At 44.4% G+C, this 15869-nt stretch overlaps 1 pseudogene across 1 annotated transcript in view; it reads right to left on the bottom strand.

Moving 5' to 3' along the window:
• Positions 1–203: 203 nt before the first annotated feature.
• The window catches only part of LOC147905680 (CDPK-related protein kinase-like), an 83151-nt pseudogene continuing 67485 nt past the window's right edge, over positions 204–15869 (bottom strand). Inside the window, exons 9-10 of the transcript XR_015540903.1 lie at positions 677–844; positions 204–541 (exon numbers count right to left, since the gene is read on the bottom strand). The product of XR_015540903.1 is annotated as a CDPK-related protein kinase-like (transcript). The remainder of the gene's footprint in view (positions 542–676; positions 845–15869) is intronic.

Raw genomic sequence — 15869 nt, 5'->3', positions numbered from 1 at the left:
TTATGTCTACAGCGCTTTGTGCTTACAGGGATTCTTCTTAAAGGAACAAACAGAGCAGGATCTCTCTTTTGCAAGACCACAGTTGGTCCAAAAAGTTGCTAGTTAAGTATCTGAAGCAAACCCTTAAAAGGATGCAGGTATCATAGCCCAGACCTTGCATGAGCGCATTCGTTGAGAAATATTTAAAAGGCCCTGTCTGCCTTTATTGCAAAACTTTGTTTCCATCACCAACAGATTTCTGTCTAAGAGTTACCAAATATATACATGGAGCGTGTCCCCCCTCACCACCGAACAAATGGTTTAAAAATATATGATATATGCAACCAGGCTGTTAGATTGGATACTACGAGAAGAGCTCCTGGTAAGTGAATATGAAATTACGATGAATTTGAGAAAAGCTTAGATTGCTGATATTTTGTAGTGGAACATGTCAAGCAAGTAAAAACTTGATGTATCCAGTAAAACTCAGCTTTCCATCTTCAAGTCTGACCCAATCATGTAAAAATGTACTTGCAGGGATTGTTTCAAGGTCGCCCATTTCCTGAAAGGCAAAAGCCACACAAGAGATACATCATGTCTCAATATACATACAGCTTATGTGCAGGTATTGTCAGAATGCATCAATTCTGGCAATATACTAGAGAATTCAAAAACCCCGGAGGTCCAATGAAGCTACCTCAGCTAGTTCTTCCACAGAAAGTAAACGATTTCCCTTTCTGTCAAAGTGCTCATATGCTTTCCTTGCAGTTTGTTCCCAGTGTTCTGACAGCTCTAGTTGATGAGCACTGATTACAGCGGCACAAAACTCAGGAAAGTACATCTTTTGGGAAGCAAGAGCATTCATCTGTATCACCAAACAAGCCCGTGGAGTTTTGAGTTAGCACAAGACTAAAGTGCTTTCTTTTTTTTCCTTGTATTTTCTTGGTGAGGGAAAGTGGTGGGGTCGGAGAGGAGCATGGCAAGGGAGCATGAGAGTTGCAAAGTACATGAATGTTTTTCAGATGCATAGTGGAAAGAAACCATAAAAAGCTAGAGCATGGTGGAACTGACTATCATGAGGGCCTTTAAGCAGAACTCCTCCCATGGTTGGGAAGTACTCTGCACCGATCATAGCCAGGTTCCTCAATGAGACCTTTCTGCAAGGGCTTTCCTACAGCATGGACCATCAACACCATCATCCCAGTCCACAAAGCAAGAGACCCTATGGATATTGGTAATTATCAAACCATTATGGTAGGCCACCTTATGGCCAAGGTGTATTTACACACATTAATGAGCAGGCAACATGGATGAGAGCAATGGGACATGTAGATTTCAGGAGGGACCACTCGACCTTGGATCACATCTTCACACTCCGATCCCTCATAGAGCGGGCCATGCAACTTAAACAGAAGATATACTACTACTTTGTTAATTTTTGAAAGGCCTTTGATTCAGTCCCATGGGCTGACCTCATTTCACGACTCAAGACACTAGTTTAGAAATGATGTCATTTGGGGCATCATGGCCTTCTACGAGAGAGTGATAGGTTGAGCCTGTATTGCATAAAGGATGTCAGAGGAGGTTCATAGCACCATTGGGATGAATCAGGAATGTCCTCTATCTCCCATTGTTATTGGGCTCTATATTGATGAGCTGGTTCCATTTATAGGCACAATAGATTGGGCGGGGCTCAGTATTGACAAAGACCCTCATTTCCATTTCGTTATGTAGGTGACGCGGTGTTGATCTCAGATAGAATAGAGGGCTTGGAGGGACACGTATCAGCTCTACAAACATTTTGTGATTGTTGTAACATGAAGGTCGACCTTGGTGAGACCAAGGTCAGGACCAATGATGCCCACCTCCAACATGAATCCTTCACCTTGGTGCAAGAGTCGGTCAAGATTGTCATGTGTACTTGGGATGTTTTTCGTGGGACCTAAATCAAGTTTCAATTGCATTTGCAAGGACATTCAAGTTTAAGAGATTTTATCCCTCACACGTTGTATCATCAACCAACTTAACTATAACTATAATATGACCAATTTGTTAAATTGGCAAATCAAAGCTTGACTTTTCTTAACTTCAATTAGCCTAAATCTCAATTAGGTCATAAATGTGAATCAACTCTAGGAAGGTCTGATTTGAACTAAGTTTCTGTCATACGCTTTAAAATCAAGCCTTGAAGGGCATTGTAGAACTCATTTTTTACTTGACCTCAAAGGTGGGTTTTGAAAGTTACTTCAAGCTAAACAATAAACCAGATTTCACTGATAAGCTAGAGCAAATGTTGGGCATCATTTTGAAGCACACTTGTGAATTTTTTGACAACTTGTCTGGGAACGTATAAAGGTCCCTTTTAAAAACTTTAAGGTAATCCGCACGTTTTGAGATATTTTCATTGGCTTTTAACGCCCTGTTCGACTACAGGTCCGTCACATCAATGATAACGTTTCTCAAATCTTTTGAACATTATTTAAGAATTATATGGAAGTTATTGAAAGCATCAAATTCAACTACCCAAATTTGTTTCAACTCCACTTTGTCTAGATGATCAACTAATCCACATCAAGTCAATTGTGTCATCAAGTATGTCTCCCTACTTTAAAAAGATCGACATTGAGCTAACATTTATAGAGTGGAGCAGGGGGAGAGGGGGCAGGTTTGTTAAAAGAGGGTGGCCAAATTAATATAAGGTCTCTCTCTCTCTCTCTCTCTCTCTCTTCCTACACCTCTCCCTCAAGTGCAACTCTCTCTATCTCTCTCTCTCTCTCTCTCTTTCTCTCTCTCTCTCTCCACTGTCCCGCAATCCCGCATGATCAAGAGACTACAGCAGCTGCAGATCCCAAAGATGTTGACTTGGGGTGTCATGAGCCTATATGAGTCAGTTAGAGGCAGAGTCCGTGTCCCAAGTGGTTTATCGGATTGGGTCGAGAGCACAATCGAAGTGAAGTAGGGCTGTCCACTCTCACCGGCCCTTTTTGGGCTTTACATTGATGAGATCACATCCTTCATATACAACGAGGGGTCACTATTTGGCTGATCTCATAATACAGATATTGCTATACGCTGATGACATAGTCCTTATATCATCCTTAGCGGAATTGCTACGGAGACATCTGGAGGCTCTAGAGGTGTTCTATAGAGAGAGAGACTTGACAGTCAACCATGGGAAGACCAAGGTTATGGTCTTCAACACCTCACATGCAATGGCTCGTCGTCTTACCTTCACTTACTGTGGTGAGCTAGTGGAGATAGTGCAGTTCTATACATATTTGGGAGCAGTCTTTACAGGACCCCTCTTCACGATGTCACATGCAGCCCAGGCACGACTCATGTGAGGGCGGAATGCTTTGGCCTGAGAGACAGTGCTTCTAGGCACACTTCCAGGACTCACTGACAAAGAGTTGGCTCTTCGACACACTCGTGCGACCAACTACCATGTTTGCAACACCCATTAGGGGATGTGATCTACCGAAGACCGAGTGGAATAAATTTGAGCGGCTACAGGTAATTATGGGGTCCATGATGATTCGGAGTAAGCCCTCAGTCCCACATGAGATAACGCAGTAAAAGTTCATCATGACTCCCCTACAGGTTGATGCCATCTTTCAGACAGTGACTTTCATCCACAGAGTCTGGGACTTACCTCGATGGAGACTACTGAGGTTGGACCTGGAGTCATCCAGACGACTAGCAAAGAGTGGAGCAGACACATGGTATGCATGGATATCCACATGGTTTGCAAGGCATGGTATTTAGATGGGCATGCTCCCCCCCTTTCAGTACAGCATGGACGCACCGCATGGACGCACCCTGAGTCGATCCCGCGAGACGAGATTAACCATATCATACAGCTAGATCTCCTTCAACTCCACACTTCTCGGACTTGGGGGAGGGGGGACCAGGAGCTCCCCACTACTTCCCGAGAGTGTCAGAGGAGGGTTTCATCATCAGGCCCCAGTATCTCGAGGATAGAGGAGTCTCGCATGCATTGAGGATCGCCATTGGACAGATGCGTGTTCCTTCTCATCAGTTGAGGATTGAGACCGGGAGAGCACCAGGCATACCTAGAGAGTAGCGGATTTGTATGCTATGCACAGTAGGAGTGGTTGAGACAGAGGAGCACTTTTTATGTACTTGCCCAGCCAACTATGAGATCAGGGGATGATACCATTGCCTCTTCCAGGAGGGGAGCGGCTTCTCACGACTGATCTACTTCCATGACCAGGTTTGCATTGGCCTATACCTAATGGAGATGCGCAGACACATGGAGACTCTACTACGATAGATTAGAGAGAAGCAGGAGGCGACCAAACCACAGGATATAGAGGCTAGCAGATCACAGCGACACATCACAGACTTCTATGCATTTGAGCCAGCTCCAGGCATAGTTGCCAGACGTTTGGAAGTTTTTCCAAACGTGTTTCAATTCAAAATTTTCCCCAGGTGCCTGTTTTACCAAAAATTATATGCCTACTATATAAGTACACATTCTTGAGACCCAAAATGCATGATTTTATGCACTAATGGCACCCAGAACACTGAGGAACATAGAGGAAAACATTTCAGCAATCTAATATGTTTATACACTTAGAAGTGAGCCCGGGAAGGCGTTTTCCAACAAAGCGTTATGGCGATAGCTCCTTTGACTGTTGTAACAAAAAATAGGGGACCTTGTGCCCCAAAAACCACTGCCAAAAAAACATGTTTTTTATTTCCAAACGTTTGGCAATGTTTCAAAAAATAAAAAACGTGTTTCATTGCAACACTGGCTCCAGGGCACATTGGGGTAGAGGAGGAGGAGATAGCTGATATGCGGGCAGCCTGGATCGTTGATAGAGGGACGCAGAGACCACCTACAGCACGGAGAGCGACTAGAGTTCACTCTATTGAGGTCCGATCTATCATAGCTTTTCTTAGAGGAGACACCCGAGATGGGGGATCACTTTGAACATAGCCCAGCGGGTTCAGAGATTGAGGAGACCACGCCCTCCCCCACCACCACAGCGTGAGATAGCCTGACAGACACAGATCCAAGACATTTTCGCTGCCCATAGACGTGCCACCACGGTGCCGGGTTTTGGCTTCTGAGTCCCAGCTTTCAGCCTACTTCATCTAGTCTTTGACCCGGATTCATATAATTTGCATCTGTTTTTGTTCGAGCTATTGAACTCCGTAGATTAGTTTAGCGCTCAGCAAGGGCCCTAGCGCACCCTTCGCTCCAGCCCCTTGAGGCTTGTATGAGATTTTCCTTTTTGGTGTACTTTGTACCTTGTCTCATAGGCCCACACGGCCTCTTGAGGAGGTTAACACATCTCTCTCTCTCTCTCTCTCTCTCTCTCTCTCTCTCTTCCACTTGCTTTGCCCGCATGTCGCTTTGTTTGTCCGTTCGTCGCCTGTCGCTTTGCCTACTCTACCCACTGCTTCCGTCGGTCACTCCCGTCGCCTGCTCGCCTACGCTTTCACCTTAATTACAGCTAGCAACGTAGGCTCGCCTGCCCTTTCACCTTAGTTGCAACTAGCAACGTAGCTAGCTAGCTAGCTAGCTGTGTTGCTAGTAGCCAGCCAACAATGCTGCCAACAACAGAACCGCCACCAACATCATTGCCACCAAAACAACAGCTCCGTCACTTCACATCTTCGACAGTCTCTCGTTGATCACTTGTTCTCTACTCCGTGCTCCCTCGCAGCAAGCTCCTAGGTTCTCTAACCCTGAGTTGGGCTAAACCCACAGCCCAACCTGAGGATTAGGTTCAGCTAGGGGATTCTACAGAAATAGCCAATATGGAATGACCTACCCTCTCCTCCAATTCTCCCCTTAACTCCATCAGACTCAACTATCAGGACTCGGTACTCTACAGTTGCAGCCATGACACCCTCTCCATATGCACACAATTACCAACAAGAAGGGTCCAAATGACCCATTATTGGGCAACATGAACAGATTTATTATTTGCAGCAAGTAGTCAGAGAGTTAAGGCTTGAGCTGGCAGAAGTAAAAGCCCGACTTCAAGTTCTAGAGGAACCTGGCAAGCAAGTAGTAATTACTGAGGTTGTGAAGTCATGTAGGAATTCTCCTCCTACTCCTCAACTAGTCTCTACAATCAAAGATATGGTTCATACTGAAGTATAATCAATCAAGAAAGAAGTGATTGAGGAGTGTGACACAAAGGCAAACAAGACTGATATCCGAGAAGAGATCAAAGAACACAAAGCCAGACGGGATAATGCATTGAAGATTAGAGTGGGGGGCTCCCTGAAGGATGGTTCAAAGATGATGACTCTTTCAGTGAGACCTTAATGTCAAAATAGCCATGCCTAATATGTTATGCTCTAGCCGAGATAGCATGACCTCGAAAAGATCGGTGGGCATTTTCCCTTAGAGGACCGACTTCTGTAATAGTTTATGTGCGTAAATATAATGGTCAAGGGAAGTAACTGCCAAGGTCCTAGGTGAGGGTGGATTGGCATCGACTAGGTGGTTCTGAGTGCTAAGGCCTAGGTGCACCTAAATGTGTAATAATGCCAAGGGGCAAATGTTTTAAATTGTGCCCCAAGAGAGGGATAAATGGTGTACCAAGTAAAAGGTCTAAAATAATGACATGTGGCAGAGGGAACCATCTAGGGAGTTGTGGGCTTGTGGATAGGCATGAGGAATGAAAAGTTACATATCTTTGTGTGCATGCTATCCAGAGAGTGGTTGGGAGGATATATGTGATGCCATCGCCTGTGATTTTTCCTTGCCCGTGATTGACGAAATCCAAGAGAGAATTAGAGAAAGATCGTTTCATTTGGTATCAGAGCAGGTGAGCATTTAGGCTGGACGAGGGGACTAGTCACGTATCAAGAAGGCGAACGACGTGTGTGTTAGGTGGCTCTGTTCGTGAGGCTGAGCCGTTGATGGATTTGCTATAGGAGAGCAGGAGCGGGTACAGCTGCAGACTTGAAGCGCAGGGTGGCACGGACAGTCCTCAAAAGACCAGAGCGTAGGCATGGGATGTGTGACTGTTCGTGGGCTTAACAGTGGCTCGTGAACGGGGAGGCCCTTTGATGCGAATAGCCCGTGAGTGAGGTGGCGGTGTCAAGCGTGGCAGTGGCCTCATCGACGGATGGGTGATGTATGACAGAGGCTGCGGTTAGCCTACGCCTGTGAGTTTGTCTTTCCTGTAAATCGAAAAAAAAAACCAGACAGATTCGAAGAAAGAAGCGATAAGCGATAAGTGAGGAGCTGGCGTTCGAGCTTACTTTGTGGAATCAGGGATGCCAGCTTGTCGCTTGAAGATTTGGAATTAAAAGAGCCACTGACGAGAGAGACAGATTACAAAATGTTCGTTTCATTGGTACACAAATAGCTTGATACAGAGAGCGGGTTGGAGAAGCGAATAGCTGGGATTTTCGAGACTTGTAAGGCTTTGGCAGAAGAGGGAAGTTCGGACATCTCCGATTCGTGGAGCTTCCAGGGAGCATCAATTTTTCCTTCTGTATAAAATTTTAGTTTCCAGTTTGCAGTCGATTTGTTCCCGTACAGCAGAGTTTGCAGTTTATTATTCCTGTACAGCAGAGTTTGCAGTCGATTTATTCCTGTACAGCAAAGGGGAATCTGAAGTGAGAAAAGAAAAGAAAAAAAAAACTATTTTTCCTTTTGAATGAATGGAGACAGAGGGACAAGATTCCAAGGTAAATCCTGGTGAATCTAGAGCACGATCTACGCAAGAAGTGTCCCATCACACAACGCCTACTTTGGTGGGTAGGATTTCTGTATTAGAAGATGCTTTACAGCAGATCATGAACCAGCAGCTTCAAGTGAATGCTGGTCAAAATGAAATTAGGGAGATGGTGCAAGCCTTGTCAGCTAGACCATCTAGGAATGATAAGGGCAAAGCTCCTGTAGAGCCAGAGCCCAGTATACACTCATCAGAAAGTGCAAAGGTCAAAGTACCTAATATTGCTAATTATAGACTGGAGAAGTACGCTGGTCGGATGATCGAGCGCAGTTCTGATGTGATCGAGGTTTGGTTACACAAGTGGAAAGAAGCCTTCGCCATTTGTGAAATTAGATCTGATCTAAAGAAAATCTGCGAGACCACTCACCTATTTATTGAGGAAGCGGATAGATGGTGGATTAAGCAGCAGAAAGATCAAGCTGTTTCTACCACCTGGGAAGGGTTTAAATTTGAATTTAAGAAACACTTTCTTCCACCTGACGAAGAGTTCCGAGCTTGGGATGCTTACAGAAACCTTCGCCAGAGGAATTTGTCAGTGGCAAAGTACGCTGACAAATTCAGGGAATGTGTTATGAAAATAACAGTCCCTCTCCCTATGTCGGTTCAATTGAAAGACTATATTTATGGACTGAACGACAAGATTAAAATGGAAGTTCGGGCTAAATATGTGACTACATTAGATGAATCTATTGCAGTAGCCCTGAACTATGAGGATGCCAGAGGCAGACCTAGTGGGTTTGTGCAGGCAGGGACTCAGCATGAGTACCCGAGAAAAGGGGGATTTCAAAGGAAATGGACTTCAAAGACAAGTGTCTCGCAGCCAAGTGGCCAAACCAAGCAGGTGAAGCTGGTTGAGGGACAAGCAAAGACAAGTACCACTGTTGGGGTGAAAAGGAAAGTAACTCCAATGGCAGCCCGGGCTTGGTCAAAGTCCTCGTTGACCCCTGAGCAAAAAGAGAAAGCTAGAAAAGAAGGATTGTGCTTCGGCTGCCTTCAGCGACATCAGTGGAAAGATTGTTCACTGAACAAAGACCGTCGCACGGCCAATATGATAATATCTGAATGCGACGGGGAAATGCAGGAGAGTCCCAATGCGGAACATATGCAGATGCAATTGGCGGGACCTACTCAGAGGTTAGTACCTGTGTTGTTAAGTGTGTCTGTTACTAAGTTAGTAAGTGGTGCACCTGATAACATCCTTTCAAAGCCCGCAGCAGTTTTCGATGAGCCCGAGTTAATTAAAATGAAAGGGCAAGTAGCCAATCATAATGTGATTGTGTTGTTTGACTCAACGTCAACACACAATGTAATTAACTCGAAGCTTATTAAGAGGCTCAAGTTGAAAACTAATCTGTTTGACTATGCTTATACGGTGAGGATGGCGGACGGAAGTTCAACTGAAGTATGGGACCAGAGGGTTATCCAGTTGGAACTTCGAATTCAGGACTATGTTGAGAAGCTGGACTTTGAGTTGACCAGGCTTGCTCACGTAGATATAGCCCTAGGTATGGCTTGGCATTTTTGGAAAAATCCAGCCATTGATTGGAAAAAGCATATTTACCAGTTCAAGATGAACGGGGTAGAATATGTTTTGCGAGGTGAAAAGGATTTACCTCGAGGACCATTGATTTCAGCCATGGAAATTCGGAAGACTCCGAAAGAGTTTGTGTGTCTGTATATAGCATCGGTAGAGTCGATTGATGATGCGTCGACTAGCACTGAGGCTACCCAAGATGGGGAAATGGCCGAGTTGGCTAAAGAGATATCGGAGAAGTTCTCTGATTGTTTTAGGGATGAGTTACCTTATGGGTCACCTCCAGAGCGGAATGTTCAACATAAAATTGAGCTTATCCCGGGGGCAGAACCTGTAAATAGACCTCCCTATAGATTAAGCTTTACAGAGGAAGCTGAGGTGCAAAGACAACTAGAAGAATACCTCAAGCTGGGGCAGATTCAACCCAGTTTTTCACCTTTTGCTTCCCCAGTGATATTAAAGAGGAAGAAAGATGATACTTTTCGTCTCTGTATAGATTACAGAGCATTGAATAATATCACTATTAAGCACAGGTATCCGATGGCTCGGATCGATGATTTGCTAGATGCATTGCATGGGGCCGTAATTTTCAGTAAGATAGATCTTAAGTGTGGCTACCATCAGATCCATATTAGAGCCGAGGATGTGCATAAGACCGCTTTTAGAAGCAGGTTTGGTCATTTTGAGTTTTTGGTAATGCCCTTTGGACTTACCAATGCTCCAGCTACATTCGTCATGCTTATGAACGATTTACTACGTCCGTATATCGGAAAGTTTGTAGTACATTTTATTGACGATATTTTGGTATTCAGTAAAAGTATTACTGAGCATCGCGAACACTTAAGAATAGTATTCAGTACTTTGAGGAAAGCCAGTCTTTATGTAAATAAGAAGAAAACTATACTGTGTATGGTTAGACTTGAATATTTAGGATTCATAATTACTCTTGAGGGGTAGAAATGGATCCAAAGAAAGTGGCTGCGATACTGACTTGGCCAATCCCTCAGAGTCTGACCGCTTTGCGATCATTCTTGGGATTTGTCCAATTTTATCGAAGGCATATTAAAGGATATTCCGAAATAGTATCGCCATTGACTGATCTGACCTCAGATAAAGTATCTTTTATATGGGGACAGAATCAACAAGAAAGTTTTAACACCATAAAACAAGTTGTGGTCACAGGACCGGTGTTAAAAATAGTTGATCCCCAGAAACCGTTGTTCCTGGAAACCGATGCAAGTGGCATTGCGGTAGGAGCAGTTCTCCTCCAAGAGGGAAGGCCAGTAGCCTTTGAAAGCAAGAAGCTTTCTCCCTCTCAAATGAATTGGCCAACTCATGAATTGGAGTTGTATGCTGTTGTCCATGCTTTGAAAACATGGCGACATTATTTGTATGGATCAGAGTTTTATGTGGATGTGATCATGATACTTTGAAACATTTTTGTAAACAGCCTGACTTGAGAGGCTGCCAAGCTAGGTGGGTAGAACTCATGCAGGAGTTTAATTTGACGATTCGGTACCGAAGAGGAAAAGATAATAAAGTTGCTGATGCGTTGTCACACATTATGCATAACATGAGTTTCACGGTATTAGAGAGTGCTCTAATGACCGAGATAACAGAAACTCAAAAGGTGGACGAGTTTGTCCAGAGTCTATGGCCTAAGGCTCATGTGTTAAAACCCGGGGAAAACGAAAAGATGACCTGGTATCTAGAAAAGACCAAACATATGCAAGATATGCCATAAGGGATGGTATGCTAAAAAGAAATGGCAAGGTAGTAGTACCTAATTAGAATGATCTCCGACAGAGAGTCATTCGACAGTGCCATGATAGCCCATGTGTGGGACATCCAGGGGTCGAGAAGACATATGATCTCGTGAAGCGAGATTTCTTTTGGCCAAAGATGAAAAAACATATTCATGAATATGTGACACGTTGTTTTTCCTGTCAGGTAAGTAAGGCAGAGCGGGTGAAGCCACCCGGCCTTTTACAGCCCTTGGATATACCACTAAGTAAGTGGGAGAGCATTTCCATGGACTTTATTGTAGGGCTGCCTACGACACAAGGTGGATATGATTCTATCCTTGTGGTGGTTGATCGTCTTATCAAGATGGCTCACTTCATTCCAACTAGGGAGTCTGTTAGTGCCCCGCAAGTGGCGGATTTGTTCATTAGACATATATTTCGTCTGCATGGATTACCCAGATCCATAGTGTCAGACAGAGATGTCAAATTTACCGGTCATTTTTGGATTGCGGTATTTGAGACACTAAGGATTGAGTTGGAAATGAGTAGTGGGGATCATCCAGAAACGGATGGTCAGACAGAAAGAGTCAACCAAATTTTAGAGGATATGCTTAGAGTATATGTGTCATTGAAGTAACATACATGGGACAAGTGGTTGCCATTGTTGGAGTTTGCCTACAATGATAGGAAACATTCCTCTACAGGGTTCAGTCCGTTTGAACTGAACTATGGTTATAGAGACCAGTGAATCCAACTATAGTTGGAGTACCTCAGAGAGTGCCTAGTGCCGCGAACTTTGTGGTTCACATGCGGGAGATGCTGGCACTTGCGAGAGCTAACATCCGCCAAGCTATGGATAGAGCTAAGGTGTATGCGGATGAAAACCGATCCACTAGAGAATTTAAGGAAGGAGAAAAAGTTTTTCTCAGATTTCCTTCGCACTCTAAGTCTTTGACTGTAGGAGAGTGTGCTAAGTTATCACCTCGATATTGTGGGCCATGGTCAATTCTAAAAAGAATAGGCAAGGTAGCCTATAAATTAGAATTACCACCGGGGTGTAAGGTGCACCCAGTGTTTCATGTTTCTCGTTTAACGAAATTTTTGCATACTGGTGACTCACTAATCGAAGGTGTGGTTTTGTTTCAGGAGATAGAGGATAATGCAAGACGCAAGCCAATAAGAATCCTGGACCGAGGAACAATGCAAGTGCACAATCGGAAGATACCCACGGCGTTGGTTGCATGGCATGGTCTACCTCTATCGAAAGCTACCTGGGAATCCGTATACCAGTTACGGAGAGTGTTCCCAGATTTCATCATCGAGGACGCTGATGCTTGAAGAGGGAAGGAATGTTATGCTCTAGCCGAGATAGCATGACCTCGGAAAGATCGGTGGGCATTTTCCCTCAGAGGACCGACTTCTGTAATAGTTTATGTGCGTAAATATAATGGTCAAGGGAAGTAACTGCCAAGGTCCTAGGTGAGGGTGTATTGGCATCGACTAGGTGGTTCTGAGTGCTAAGGCCTAGGTGCACCTAAATGTGTAATAATGCCAAGGGGCAAATGTTTTAAATTGTGCCCCAAGAGAGGGGTAAATGGTGTACCAAGTAAAAGGTCTAAAATGATGACATGTGGCAGAGTGAACCATCTAGGGAGTTGTGGGCTTGTGGATAGGCATGAGGAATGAAAAGTTACGTACCTTTGTGTGCATGCTATTCAGAGAGTGGCTGGGAGGATATACGTGATGCCATCGCCTGTGATTTTTCCTTGCCCGTGATTGACGAAATCCAAGAGAGAATTAGAGAAACATCGTTTCATAATATTCAATGAAAGGTTGATGATGATAATGATGATGATGATGATGATGATGATGGAGCAATTAATATACGGCACTCCAGAGGACATGCTATCCTTACACTTAAGTCGTGAGATTCATGGATCAAGCTTCTTCGACAATCTTACGAGTTGGAAGGGACCAAGATATGGATAGCTGAGGAACTTTCACAAGCTCAATTGAAGAATAAGGCAATAGAATTAGCTAAAGCCAGGGCTGCTAGGAAGGATGGAAAATGGGCAGTTTACCGTGAAGGCACGCTAATCAAAGAGTTTAAATTCAAACCAAAAGACTCTCAGTCTTAAACTGATGTATGTCTGATTACTCTTTCAGACTATTATGTAGGTACTCTAAATAATTGGGGTTACTTTTGCACTCCCTGGGAGCTGCCATGTGCCCTCCCTAAAGTAGATGTACTAAATGGTTTTTTTGCTGTCCCATAGACCTGTTGGTCTCCCGTGGGCATCAATAGACTGTGTGTGTGTGTGTGTGCGCGCGCTCCAATAGTTCCAAACAATAGAATACAACATGCATTTAAACAAATGATGTCCTGTCTTGTGTGTGTGTGTGTGTGAGCGATGGTGAGCTCCTCTGCTCCCTCGCCCTGTTCAGCCTTGTCTTCCTTTGCTCTGTCTGTTTCTACCTCGTCAGCCCCTACCTTCTTTGTTTCCATCCCGTCTGCCTCCGCTTCAACTTCGTCAGCCCATGCCTCCCTTGTTTCCATCTTGTCTCCACCTTGTTTCCATCCCGTCTCCGCTTCAACTTCGTCAGTCCCCGTCTCCACCTTGTCAGCCCTAGGTTCTCCCCCGTCTGTCCTCGAATTCACCCCAGCTCCTTTTTCTGCAGCGCCCTTCCCCTTCTCTTCTCCTGTTGGTTCTCCTTTTGAGAGCCATGTGCTTCCTGCTCACATCTTCAACAGTTTCGGAAGGGGTGAAGACAGCCAAGTTTGATTCCTCCAACTTCCCCTCTTCCTCGCTTCAGAAGGATTTGCTTCGTCAATTGTGTGTTGACTCGGTGTTTTCGCCTTCCCCTGCTGGCTTTTCATTACGAAGATCTCTTTCTCTTGAGCCTTTGCTTCACAGTATTTGCCAGGAGCAGCAGCTTGGTGTTTGCCTCTACTTTATGGGAAGAGTCTTGTCCGTGAACAACTTACAAGCCTAGTCCTCAGCTGCAGTGGGTGCTGGCAAGATTACATCCTTGTCTTTTTAGGCGAGGGATTTTATTTTTCTCACTGTACTTCTGTGGACATTGTTTTTCATTTGCTTACCTTGGGGGGTGTACATGGGGCCGGTCATTTTGCGGTTGCTATGCCTTGGGATCCTTTATTTGATCCAGCCTGTTCACTCAGCTTTTGTCCTGTTTGGATTACCTTGAAAGATTTACCGGTTCCACTTATCCTGCATGTCTCTTCTATTGCAGCTCTGCTAGGCCGTGTTCTCTTTATTCCTAAGCAAGATTTTCTGGTCACTAGTAGACATTTACGGGTGTGTGTTCTTTAGGAAATGGAGCAGTTGGTCCCTCCGTGTTTGGAAGTTGATTTTGGTTTTTCTCATCCTTTTCGGATTCCACTTGGTTTTTCTTCATTTCCAAATGCCTGTTATAAATGTTGCAACTGGGACATTTTGCTAGAGCATGCCCTTCTCCAGCTTCTGTTCCCACACCTTCTGCTATTCCTACTCAGTCTCATACTGTTCCTATCTCTTCTTCTAGCATACCGGAAGTCAGGCATTTTGTTAAAACCTCTAAAGTTTGGAGAAAAGTTCAGGGAGTTCCAGCAGTTACAGAATCCAATCCTTTTGCTGTTTTGGCAGGCCTGGATCCAATAACTACAGTGCTTGATTTTGGTGTTCCCTGTGATCCTGATCTGGCTCCTATTTCAAAGATTGAAGTTGTTATGTCTGATGCTTCTTCACTGCTGCAAACTTCTGATGTTATGCAAGATGTAATGGATTCCTCTTTGGTTCATCCTCCTGTTCTTCAGACACTTCCTGCCGTCTGCTCAGGATGATATTGTTGGAAATAATGATATGGAGTCTTGCTCCTTTCCAGATACTTCTGTTCAGACAGTGGCTGCAGTGCAGGACTTTGGAGACTGGTTGTATTCAGGATATTGAGGTTCCTTGTTGTTTGGATTCTTTTCATCCATGGTTGAGGCAGGTTTTTGACCCTTTGGTTCAGAAGTTCAGGATACCGGCTTATCTCAAGAGAAACCATAAGGGCAAAAGCAACTTTGTTTCATTGATGGGGCCACTTCTCCCTTATCTCATTTTCTGGAAGTGAATAATCTTAAGATGGAGGATATACTGCTTGATCCTCCCCTTGGTTAATGTATATTTTTTTACTTTCTGGTGATCTTTGGGAAGCTTTCTCCCAAGAGTTTCACTTCTAATCTTTTTACTTTGTACTTCATGGTAGTGGCTTTTCTCCTCTTTTGAGGTTTCCCACACAAAAAATATATGGTTTCACCCAAAAAAAAAGAGTGTGTGTGTGTGCGTGCCCGTAACTGTTGGCTCTATAGACAATCCGCATAGGGGATATAAAAGTCTCACTGGATGCACCCTTCACCAACATAGAGTTTAGGATTGCTTTATCCGCCCCTCATAAGGGCAAGTGTCTAGGATCAGATGGACTTAACCCCTCTTTCTTTATCACTTTTTGGGATCAGATTGGGGATCACATTACCTCAGCCCTACAAGGAGTTTGGGACTCGGATGAGATGCCAGACTCGCTTATGGAGCGTCTCATTCATCTTATTCCAAAAGGGGGCTGCAGGAATTTAGTGTCTCAGTGGAGACCAATCACTCTTTTGGGCACCTTGTACAAAATCTTAGCAAAAGCAATCAGCCTTCGTTTGCAGCCTTTTCTTCCAGATCTTATACATGATACGCAAACGGGCTTTGTGCACGGCAGGAGCATTTTCGATAACATCTTCTCATTTTGGGAGGCTTCTGACTGGGCCATGCATAATCGTCATAGGCTTGCCATTCTACTCCTGGACTTTGAGAAAGCTTATGACATGGTAGACTGGAGGTTCTTAGAGGGTACCCT

The sequence above is a fragment of the Dipteris shenzhenensis genome, chromosome 1 (assembly GCF_047967505.1).
Source record: "Dipteris shenzhenensis isolate YYH24624 ecotype China chromosome 1, Dip_SZ_1.0, whole genome shotgun sequence".
Taxonomy (NCBI): Eukaryota; Viridiplantae; Streptophyta; class Polypodiopsida; order Gleicheniales; family Dipteridaceae; genus Dipteris; species Dipteris shenzhenensis.
Note: the sequence above shows the minus strand (reverse complement) of the source record. Positions and strands in the feature narration are given on the sequence as shown.